The following is a 12,090-nucleotide window of genomic DNA, read 5'->3' on the forward strand; positions in this document are numbered from 1 at the left end:
CGGACGTCAGTTTGTGATCTCAAGCTCAAGCGCACTTGGGTTATGCAGCAGGACAATGATCCCAAACACACCAACAAGTCCACCTCTGAATGGCTCAAGAAAAACAAAGTTAAGGTTTTGGAGTGGCCAAGTCAAAGTCCAGACTTAAATCCGATTGAGGTGCTGTGGCATGACCTTAAACACTCCATTCATGCTCGAAAACCCTCCAATGTGGCTGAATTAAAACGATTCTGCAAAGAAGAGTGGGACAAAATTCCTCCACAGCGATGTGAGACTCATTGCCAGTTATTGCAAGCGCTTGATTGCAGTTGTTGCTGCAAAGCGTGGCACAACCAGTTATTAGATTTAGGGGTCAATTACTTTTTCACGTAGTGCCAGGCAGGTTTGGACAGCTTTTTTCTCTTAATAAATGAAATCATTATTTCAAAACTGCATTTTGTATTTACTCGGGTTATCTTTGTGTAATATTAAAATTAGTTTGATCTGAATCATTCACGTGTGACAAATATGCAAAAAAAAAAAAAACCTTTTCACGGCACTGTAGATCTTAAACCCATTTTTCTCAACCTTAATGCTGCTTATGATGTGAATAAAACAAGCACGACATCGGAATAGGAACTTCATGAGGTAACTGTGTTCATTCTTTTATGAATGAATGAATTCTTTTAAAAACTACCACATTGTTAACCAGCACAGTCACACCAGGTAATAAAGCTGTGAGTGATGAAAGAATCATCACACAGCTATGCAACATTTTGTTTTAATTTTTTATTTTGTAGTTTACAGAAGTTCGTTGTCATTTTAAGCTCTTTTTTTCTTTAATAGAAATTTAAAAAGACTTCTGAAATAGAACCAAACCTGATTTAAAAAAAATATTGCCCATTATGAAACAACATCTTTGAGCATCTTTACTAGAAAAGAGAACCACACTTGTCAAGTGAGTTCACTAGGTATGTCATGGTATTTGTATTTGTGTTCCATCTTTCAGAAACCACTACATTGGCAACCACATTAGGTAATAAAGCTGTGAAAGAATCAACATGCAACTTTTTTTTTTTTTGTAGTTTACAAAAGTTTGTTGTAATTTTTTGCTCTTTTTCTTTAATTTCTTTAATACAACAGAAACTACAACACCACCACCACCAACAACAGCAGGTAGTTAAAGCTCTTTGAATTAAATTTGTTTTTCTTTAACCTTTAAAACACTAAATTGAACAAACACGACAGGAATAGGAAACACATTTATAATACATTATATATTTCAGAAACTACCACCAGAGTGGAATCCAGCACAACAGGTAATAACCTTTTTCTCCCGTTTAAGGGATTCGATACTATGTTCCACTGTAAAGATGCCAAAATCAGCTTTTAGTGGGCTATTGTAGTGAACTAAAAATATTTTAGGACAGCTAAGCCCACCCAAGCCCCCCCTTGATGTCGGGCCTGAATACAACTCGAAAACAGCAAAAAAAAATGTACGTTATTAATTATTCATGCCCAAGTGCATGATGGGAACAACGGGATCGTGACTTTGATATTTATTTAAAGTCATTGTAATCATAACCAACAGTTCCAAGTAAAATATACTTGTAAGTTTAAACTTTGAATTCTACAAGCTTAAATTGAGTACTAATATAAAACATTTTTTTTTATCCTTGCCTGAACAAAATGATTTATTGTAGAAATTACATTTGCATTTCTGTAGTATTTACTTCACCACAAAATCATTAAACATATAAAACATTAAACATATAGAAAAAACCTAACGAAAACTTTAAGAGCAATAGTAATATATGAAAATACAAATGAAATAACGCTGCTATTTACTGATGTGGCCAGTAAAGCCCATTGCTTACAATGGAAACCTTCAGCGTCAATAAAGTGGAAGAATGGGCATGGATTTTTTATACTCATAGAGCTAGTTAATGAAAATATCTTGACATTTTTCCAAGCTATAATGGATTTGTTTGTTTCTAAAATATGGGACACCTGAAGACTGAAAATAGCCCATGCAATGATTTTATGTATTTTATAGAAGTGTTTTATAATTTAATAATCTGTTCTTTAACAGGCATTACAGCAGCACCTGCACCAACAACACTGTCAAGTAATGAATGAATTACAGACAAATGCCCCAACTTTCCATTTCAGTAGGAAATATATAAAAACTACACCCATGAAGTGAGATCATGAGGTATTTAATCGTGTTTGTATTTGTGTTCATTCTTTCAGAAACCACCACATCAACCACCACAATCTCGACAAGTAATTATGCAGCGACTAAATGAAGACTCATCATATGACTATGCAATTTGTTTTTAATGTTCTTTACTGAAGTGTTTTTTAAGTGAACACTGTTTTCTTTAACAGCCACTGCAACAACAACTCCATGGGCAGGTATTTATCGACTTCTGAATTAATTGTGCATTTGTGTCGGAATCGCGATAATTATGAGGATTGTAAAAACTGTTCATTTGTATTTTTTTTTTTATGTTCATCCTCTCATCAGCACCGGCGATATTTTATCCATTCGGCACAGATGAAGGAGACACTGAAATTATTGAAACTGGTTCTGAAACCTACGGATTTGTTACCTTCTCAACTCCATTTGTGTACTTTGGCCGGAAGTACAACAGTACATACGTGAGAATTCAATTTTATTCCAAGTCTAATATGAATGCAAATGTTGTGACACATCAGTTCATACTTTACTGGTGTATTTAAACCAATTTATTTTATTTCAGGTTAATAATAACGGACTCATTACATTCAACCAACCTTTACCAGAAGCTCATCCTCCTTACCCTTTTCCCACATATGGAAATGAGGATTACATTGCTCCGCTCTGGAGTGAGCTTGATGACGTTGGTATAGGTAGATACTCGTATCAGCAGTACACCAGTGGAAGTGTCCTCACTCACGCCACTCAGGATATAAACCAGTATTTCCCTGGAAGGGGCTTCTCTGCTTCTTGGGTCTTTGTTGTAACGTGGGACTATGTGCTAACATGGGATATGAATGTATTTAACAGTCACGCAGGCCCGGTAAATAGTTTCTTTCTTTCTATCTATCTATCCTTTTTTCAGGCAAAAGACTGATGGCTATATGAACTATGAATCATGATGTTGTTTGTTTTCTTTTCAGGCAATCACTTTTCAAGCAGTTTTAATTTCAGGTGGTGGTTTTTCATTCATTTTGATGCATTATGGTGACTGTGCTGGGGAGCAATATGCAGCTCAGGTAAAACAAACATCACAGTATTGAAATAATGATTTACTAGCTCTGTATGTATACATAACCTTCGATTGGTTTTAATAGGCTGGATACGACACAATAGGCTCCACGGACTACTATCAAATTCACCATAATCCAAATGATGGCTACTCCATCCCAATCCTCAACACCTTGACTAACGTAGGCGTTCTGGGTCGTTGGGCCTTTCTTGTGAACAACGGATCAGGTAGGAATCAAAATGATGTGTTGCTGTTAACAGTTTGTTTATATCATGTTTTATGATGTGTGTGTGTGTTCTTTTAGAAATCGTCATAGGAGTTCAAATGAAGCTTGAGTCGTTTTCAGACCTAACACATAGTGGAAACATCGAGGTTGTTTTGCATCGAGTAAGTCAAACTTTTCATAACATAAGTTGTTTTTTTGGAAGCCCTTTTCTGTCTCAGGGGGAAAAAAAAAATCTTTGACTTTATATCTGATAGTTGTGACTTTTCTATCTCGCAGTGACCTTTTCTATTTTTTAATCTGGGAAATTTTACCAGTAACCAAAACCAGTAGATTACAGTGGAAATAAAACATTTTGATCTGTGTATCCATCTTTGTTTCAGATAAAACAAGAGCTGATCAATCATGGAGTGTCAAGTAACTTTGAGCTGAAGTTAAGAAAAGTCAAAAAGACACCGTCGTAATGCATGGATGGGAATTAAAACTCTAATTGTCAGTGACGTTGAAGATGTAGAAACTGATAAAGAGAGGAATGTCATTACACAGGAAGGGAACGTGTATATTTTCTCACTCTTCAACGTCAGTTTTTTTAAACACATCTAATAACTGAAACACAACCATGATTTAGCACTAATGAAGAAGTAATGTATGAAAAATGAATTATATACCATGTTCATTTAGCTAGAATAATCATTGCTTTTCCTTTATTTGTCCCGCCACCTGAAGAGTTTCAGGGGTTTTAACTAATCAAACTGATCTGTATGTGAACAATAAAATTAAACCTGTTCTTCGTCTACAGCTCCATTTAATTGAAGCATTACTCATCCGTGTCAAAACATTCCTTCACGTAATCTACTTGTTTACTGATTAAACTGTTACCATCATACTTTAGGACAGCTGGTTTTACACAGTTGGCAATATAATGCGCAAACTCTCATTTAATGTAGTTTGGATCATAATTTTAAAGTTTTGTTTATGGTTTTTGAGGATGATTGCATGTCAAACCATGATTTAGCACTAATGAAGAAATAATGTATGAAAAATGAATTATATACCATGTTCATTTAGCTAGAATAATCATTGCTTTTCCTTTTTTTGTCCCGCCACCTGAAGAGTTTCAGGGGTTTTAACTAATCAAACTGATCTGTATGTGAACAATAAAATTAAACCTGTTCTTCGTCTACAGCTCCATTTAATTGAAGCATTACTCATCCGTGTCAAAAAATTCCTTCACGTAATCTACTTGTTTACTGATTAAACTGTTACCATCATACTTTAGGACAGCTGGTTTTACACAGTTGGCAATATAATGCGCAAACTCTCATTTAATGTAGTTTGGATCATAATTTTAAAGTTTTGTTTATGGTTTTTGAGGATGATTGCATGTCACACAACCTGTTTATGTTGGCACCTGTCTGATTTGTCTTTCTGCTGCTAAGTTAATCATGGTTTGATGCCAAAATACTGTAGAGTTTGATTTGATGCCCAGCCTTTGACGTCAATCACTAACAATACGGGAAGCTTTTTGTCCTTTTTTTTTTTTCAACGTTTATTCAGATCTTCTGTATAGTTAAAAGCCAATGCCTTAATTATCATTCATAAATGATGCACTGCAAACAAGATATTTACTCTTGGGTTTATGAGACTTACTCTTGGGCTTAATAAAAACACCTTGCAGAATCTGCAAAATGTTAATTATTTCACCAAAATAAGAGGGATCATACAACATGCAAAGATGTTTACATATAGTCCACAAGAGAAAATAATAGTTGAATTTATAAAAATGACCCCATTCATAAGTTTACATGATTCTTGATTCTTAATACTGTGTTGATATCTGAATGATCCACAGCTGTTTTATTTTTGTTGTTTGTTTATTGATAGTTGTTCATGAGTCCCTTGTTTGTCCTGAACAGTCAAACTGTATATTTAATTTAAAATGTTGTGTTTGATAACTTTATTCAATTTCTGTATATTGAAGTGGTCTAATAAATGTTCAAATTGATAGTTCTCAATTATACTGTAATTTTGAATAGCTATAGTCAATGGGTAAATATTAGGGGGAAAAACAATTTCCTAGAGACATCAGCAGTGATACTGACCTTCATTCATTAAAAAGATGCCATTACACAAATACTAAAAAATATACATCTTTATGTTGTTTCTACATTAATTTAAGGATTGAATGTGAAATTATTGCATATTGACATAATATTGAAAAATATTGAAAATATTTTTTAATCAATTGACAGCACATGTGGAAAAAGCTGGATGAACAGTTATTGTTTACTTGGCCCACTTTTGTCTGAGGCACACTCAAAGACACTATTTGGCATGGCGTCACAAATAAAAACGTTTACAAAAAGAAGAATCTACATCTGAAATAATCAATTTACTCAGTAGGCTAAGTCGTGATGAAGTGGGTCATAAACAAGCGTATATTACATATTAAATGGTGTAATATGGTGCACCGATACTATGATCAAGTTTATTTGCATTTTTAGGATACTTTCTCCTTTGAGTTTGACAGCCCAGCTCTCATTCACTCGTGGGAAATTTTATTGAAACTCTTCTCACGTAAGAATGAACCGTAAACATACATTTGTGATGGATTATGCATCATTTGCATCATATAGCGATGTTTTTTTTCCCAGCTGATGAATGACAAAAAGGAATAGTTCACCCAAAAATGAAAATTTGCTTAAACGTTACTCACCCTCAGGCCATCCAAGATACAGATCAGTTCGTTTCTTCATCAGATTTGTAGAAATGTAGCATTCCATCACTTGCTCACCAGTGGATGCTCTGCAGTGAATGGGTGCCGTCAGAATGAGAGTCCAAACAGCTGATAAAAACATCACAATAATCCACACCACTCCAGTCCATCAGTTAACAACCTGCGAAGCAAAAATCTGCGTTTTTAAAAAACAAATCCATCGTTACAGCGTTTTTAACTTCAAACTGTTGCTTTCGGCTAAAATATGTGTCCTCTGTTCATAATACTGCTTTTTTTTTTTAGCAAAAAATCAACTCGTTTGAATCAGGAGAGAAATATACACAGATCAAGCTCTGTTTACAAGCAAAAACAGTCCAAAACAGATCTAAACAAATATGTTGGTGGATGAACTTGTTCACTGGAGGAATCATTATTGTGGGCTATAATTTGGCCAGAAGCAATTGTTTAAAGTTTGCAACTTTTCACTACAAAATATGGTAACTGATGGACTGGAGTGGTGTGGATTATTTGTGGATTATTGTGATGTTTTTATCAGCTGTTTGGACTCTCATTCTGACGGCACCCATTCACTGCAGATGATCATGAACATCAACAAAATCCTCCTACAGCAAATACATTAGGCAAGAGTGCCTAAGCACAATTCACCCAGATACAATTTTAATGGGATGAACTCTTGAAAAAGAAAAAGTTATGAGGTGTCATAAGTCAATGGAGGTTATTTTACTTTAATTGTTGTTTAGCTTGAACATTGAGTTGCATTGTAAAAAGTTCAGATGCCATTCACCTGAATGCATTTGACACATTCACAGAACATGTCCCTCCCTTCAATGCTATGATAATTAGTGACAGAGAAAGTACAAGAACGTAGTCCATATGACAGTCTGAAGTAAGTACCATTTAACTATTTGCCTTTATGGTTTGCTTTGATAACTTATTTTCTGTTATGTATGCATATTTAATTTGATATTTTATGCATTCAACTGACAAGTGTTTGTATAACTTTTAAATGAAAATAAGTATTAAGATGGGTTTGTTCTCTTGTGCTTCTGTATGAAATTATAGCAGTGGCATTCTGGTATCTCTGACCTCATCCAAATATTTATCATGAGAGTGTGTCCACTTTCACATTATCTGCTTGTGTTCATATCAGTCCTGTCACTGAGTGAGTTTTAACATCCATTTGAATAATAATCCTTCATAATATAGTATAGACAATACACATTCTTATGGAATTGTATTTAAATGTAATCTTTTTCTTCATCAGGCAGGGTGACAGAGGCACAGACAGGTAAAGATTGCCCTTAGAACTAGAACATATAAAAAGTCCAGCTGAACTGTTTGAAGTCAACATGAACTGAGCTTGAAGTTGTTCATTTTTACGTGCAGTGCCAGTGATATTCTATCTATTCGGCTCAGAGACACTGTCAATATTGCCATTGAGGATGAAAACTCCACTCTTATTGACCTGTGGAGTCCTTTTGTGTTCTTCGGCCGGACATACAACAGGACATATGTGAGAATTTAGTTCTGTTAATGCAAATGGTGAATGATTAAAATGTAACATGCACAACTAATATCTTCCATTACTTGGATGCTGCACACTGGTGGTGGTTGAGGAGAGACCACCCCACATGATTGCAAAAAGCGCTTTGGGTGTACAACAATGCACAATAAAGCGCTATATAAATGCATCATTCATTCATTCATTCATACTTAGGTTAACAATAACGGACACCTTACATTCAACCAGTCTTTATCACAGTTTATTGTTAACTACTTTCCCATCAATGGAAGTGAAGACATCATCGCTCCCCTCTGGACCGATGTTGACGTCAGTATGAATGGCATCATCTCGTATCAGCAGTACTCAACCGGGAGCGTTCTCACTCGTGCCACTCAGGATATAAACCAGTATTTCCCTGATCTGAGCTTCACGGCTAATTGGGTCCTGGTTGCAACTTGGGATAGAGTTGCATACTATTATCACTCTGGCACGGTGAGTTAGTTTGTTATAACTCCTTCAAGCTCAAGGTTACAGATGAGATATTCTTAGAGCTGTGTAACAGTCAGTGTTCCCAAACTTTGCAGGAAACGTCGTTTCAAGTGGTTTTAATTTCGGGCGGTGATTTGTCTTTTATTCTCATGAATTATGGTGACATTGCTGTGGCGCATAATATGGTGCAGGTAAGACATGATTTCTATATTAGTGCAACAAATATGCCTATCTTTTCTTGATAATCTTTCTCAATAATTCGTTTTTTCCTTGTGTGTACAGGCTGGTTATGACACAATAAACTCCACAGCCTACTTTAAGGTCCCTGGGTCAAACGATGGGAATGTTATTCCAAACCTCAAGAACTCCACTAATGTCAATGTTCCAGGCAGATGGGCCTTCAGGGTGGACGGTGGACCAGATCAAAACATAAAAGGTACACAATTGTCACCAAAATGATAATCTGTAGTATTATTCACTTGTTATATTTGGCCTAAAGTCAAGGTTCTTGTTGCTCAACATGCCACTACAATGAACAGAATAATTTATAACTTGAATTAACCTGAATTCCTTTGAACAAAAGTGTCTGCCAAATGCTACAATAAGAATGTACCCAGAAACAAGCAAACAAACAAGTTTTAAAAGTTTCACCCTCAGGCCATCCAAGATGAGTTTGTTTCCTCATTCGACAAATGTAGCATTTTATCACTTGCTTACCAATGGATGCTCTGCAGTGAATGGGTGCCGTCAGAATGAGAGTCCAAACAGCTGATAAAAACATCACAATAATCCACAAGCAATCCACACCACTCCAGTCCATCAGTTAACATCTTGTGCTTGGCGAAAATATGAGTCCATAATAAAAAAGAAATCTTGTCTGAATCAGGTGAAAATTCTGCACACATCAAGTAGCATTTACAAGCCAAAACAGTTCTAAAGAAATATGTGGGTGGATTTTGATGTGAGAGACAACAGGGGAAGGACTTCATCTCTGGAGGAAATGATATTATGGATTATGGACTCTTATTTTAGCCAGGAAGCAACGTTTTTAAAGTTAAAAAGTCTTGAAGGATTTGTTTCTTACAAACATGCAGCTTTTCACTTCACAAGACATTAATTGATGGACTGAAGTGGTGTGGATTACTTATGGATTATTATTGTGATGTTTTTATCAGCTGTTTGGACTCTCATTCTGACGGCACCCATTCACTGCAGAGCATCCATTGGTGAGCAAGTGATGCAATGCCAAATTTCTCCAACTGTGGTCTATTGAAAACAAATTAGTCTACATCTTGGATGGCTTGAGGGTGAGTAAACTGTAAGCAAATTTTAATTTTTAGGTAAACTATTCCTGTGATTAATTGACCACCATACTGTGTGTGTGCATTGATTCTCTTAGAAAATATCATAGGAGTTCAAATAATTTTCAGACCTAAGAGAGAGTGGAAACATCGGGTCCGTTTTAGAGAAAGTAAGTTGCACTTACTACAGGACATAGCATTTATTTATTAAAAAAAAAAAAATTGTGGTACTAATAGTCAGTTTAAAAACATTTGATCTTTATTTCAGCTACAACAGGAGCTGACCAAGTTCGGTCTGCCAAGCAGTATCAAACTGAACTTAAGAAGAGTCCAAAAGACACATCTGTGATATTAACCATCATACAAGGAAAGAAATTCTAACAGAGACCAGTTCATTAAATCTCTTGCATCAAATATCCCTGCAATTAAAAGATAAATTACAGGGAAGTAAGGATAATAACAATCAAAAATCAGATCTAACATTGAAAGGTAAATAATAGTAATTCCTATGAAAACCAGCGTCTGCAGATCAGGAATGCCACTCTACAGGAAGGCAAAAGTTCATGTGTTCTCACGCAAATGATATGTGGCAGGAGTTTTACCTATCTGCAATATGTGAAAAATGGACGTAAACCTGTTCTTCCTCTATGGCTCCATTCGCTTAAAAATCATAATATTTACTGTAATGTGAGCTTTTCTTGATGAGATATTGGGGCAAGTACTGTCTGTTCTGGCTAGCTGTCACAATTTGAATTTATGGAGCTATTACATATAGTGAAATATTTTGCTATTTAGCTTTAGTTTTGAATTTTCTCCTCAAAAAAGGTTAATGCATCATTCTGAGGTGTGTGGTAACTAACAGTAAATTAAAAATCTATAATGTGAATCTACTGAATGTAAAAATATAACGTATATGTTTCTTGACTCACCACGAAGGGGAGACAGACGCTTAGTGAGAGTTAGTGAGACACTAACACTGTAAAATTTGTAAATAAAACAAACATTGCAGTAGCCTATGTTTTGCAACTAAATTATATTTGTACTTCAATTGTCTTTCTACTTCAAAATGGCATGCTTAAATCAATGTGTTACTTGCCATTTTTTTTTTAATTAATTGTAAAGTTTACTAGTAGCCTGTGAGCAACAATTGTTTCTACATCAATTTGTTTTTCAGTGTGCATGAAATGCCAAAACTTTGCAATGCAAACAATGTGTTTGTGATTTTATTAGATTAAGAAAGGAGAGTCTTTATCTTGCTCTCAGTTTAAACTTTTACGGATTAAACTATTATCTAGTTACACACAGGCCTTTTTAATTCCAAACTGCTGACGTGGCATAGAGTGACATTGACATAGAATATTTATTAAAAAAGACCACATACAAAGCTGTTTCAGTACGTACTGAATGTCCGCAGTCTGTTGGGCAAACTGAATCACACGATATGCCATGTTTTTATTAAAACACTTATTAAACACATTATTAAAACATATGTGCACATGTCAAGGTGTTGAGATTTGAATTTGTTATATTTTTGAAGTATTTTCTTATAGCTCTACTTTCATTACAGCGATGGAGAAAGTTTTCATTGTCCCTACAGTAGGCTATCAAAGATCATGATAAATGTATGTCTCCATCTGCTGGTCAGACTTAAAAATAATTTTAAAGTAGGCCTTGACGCTCTAAACTAGTGTTTCTCAACCCTGGTCCTGGGCGCCCCCAGCACTGCACATTTTGTGTGTCTCCCTAATCAAACACACCTGATTCAACTCATTAGCTCATTAAAAGAAACTCCAGGACTTGAAATGGGTGTCAGATAAGGGAGACATACAAAATGTGCAGTGTTGGGGTGCGCTCAGGACCAGGGTTGAGAAACACTGCTCTAAACAGAACTGCGAGCGTCTTGCGGAAGAACATTGTAGCCAGAGCTACTTCTCTCTGTTTATGTCTATGACGAATCACAACGGTACTGGGCTACCCCGCAGCGGTTCCTACCAGAACCAGTCTGAAACAGTCCGAATATAAAACGTATTATAAATGTACCGTAGCGATTCAGGATAATCCAAAAGCACGGATTGAAACATGGATTCATAATGTACTCACTTATTATATACATTTGTAAATTATGAAAACAAAAAATATAGGGACTGCAGCTTTACTGTCTGTCAGGATTTATTTACAATTACAAACCCTGTTTTGTGCATTTACTTGTTTTCAGCTAGTTGCTGTTATATATATATATATATATATATATGTATGCCACAATGCCACAGATGTCGCAAGTTTTGAGGGAGCGTGCAATTGGCATGCTGACTGCAGGAATGTCCACCAGAGCTGTTGCCCGTGAATTGAATGTTCATTTCTCTACCATAAGCCGTCTCCAAAGGCGTTTCAGAGAATTTGGCAGTACATCCAACCAGCCTCACAACCGCAGACCACGTGTAACCACACCAGCCCACATCCTCCACATCCAGCATCTTCACCTCCAAGATCGTCTGAGACCAGCCACCCGGACAGCTGCTGCAACGATCGGTTTGCATAACCAAAGAATTTCTGCACAAACTGTCAGAAACCATCTCAGGGAAGCTCATCTGCATGCTCGTCGT

The 12,090-nt window shown here is 35.8% G+C and overlaps 1 pseudogene; it reads left to right on the forward strand.

Moving 5' to 3' along the window:
• LOC107667936 (uncharacterized) overlaps window positions 1–9,836 on the forward strand; it is a 14,301-nt pseudogene extending 4,465 nt beyond the window's left edge.
• The last annotated feature ends 2,254 nt before the right edge of the window (window positions 9,837–12,090 follow it).

Source organism: Sinocyclocheilus anshuiensis, unplaced genomic scaffold (assembly GCF_001515605.1).
Source record: "Sinocyclocheilus anshuiensis isolate Anshui unplaced genomic scaffold, SAMN03320099.WGS_v1.1 scaffold493, whole genome shotgun sequence".
Taxonomy (NCBI): Eukaryota; Metazoa; Chordata; class Actinopteri; order Cypriniformes; family Cyprinidae; genus Sinocyclocheilus; species Sinocyclocheilus anshuiensis.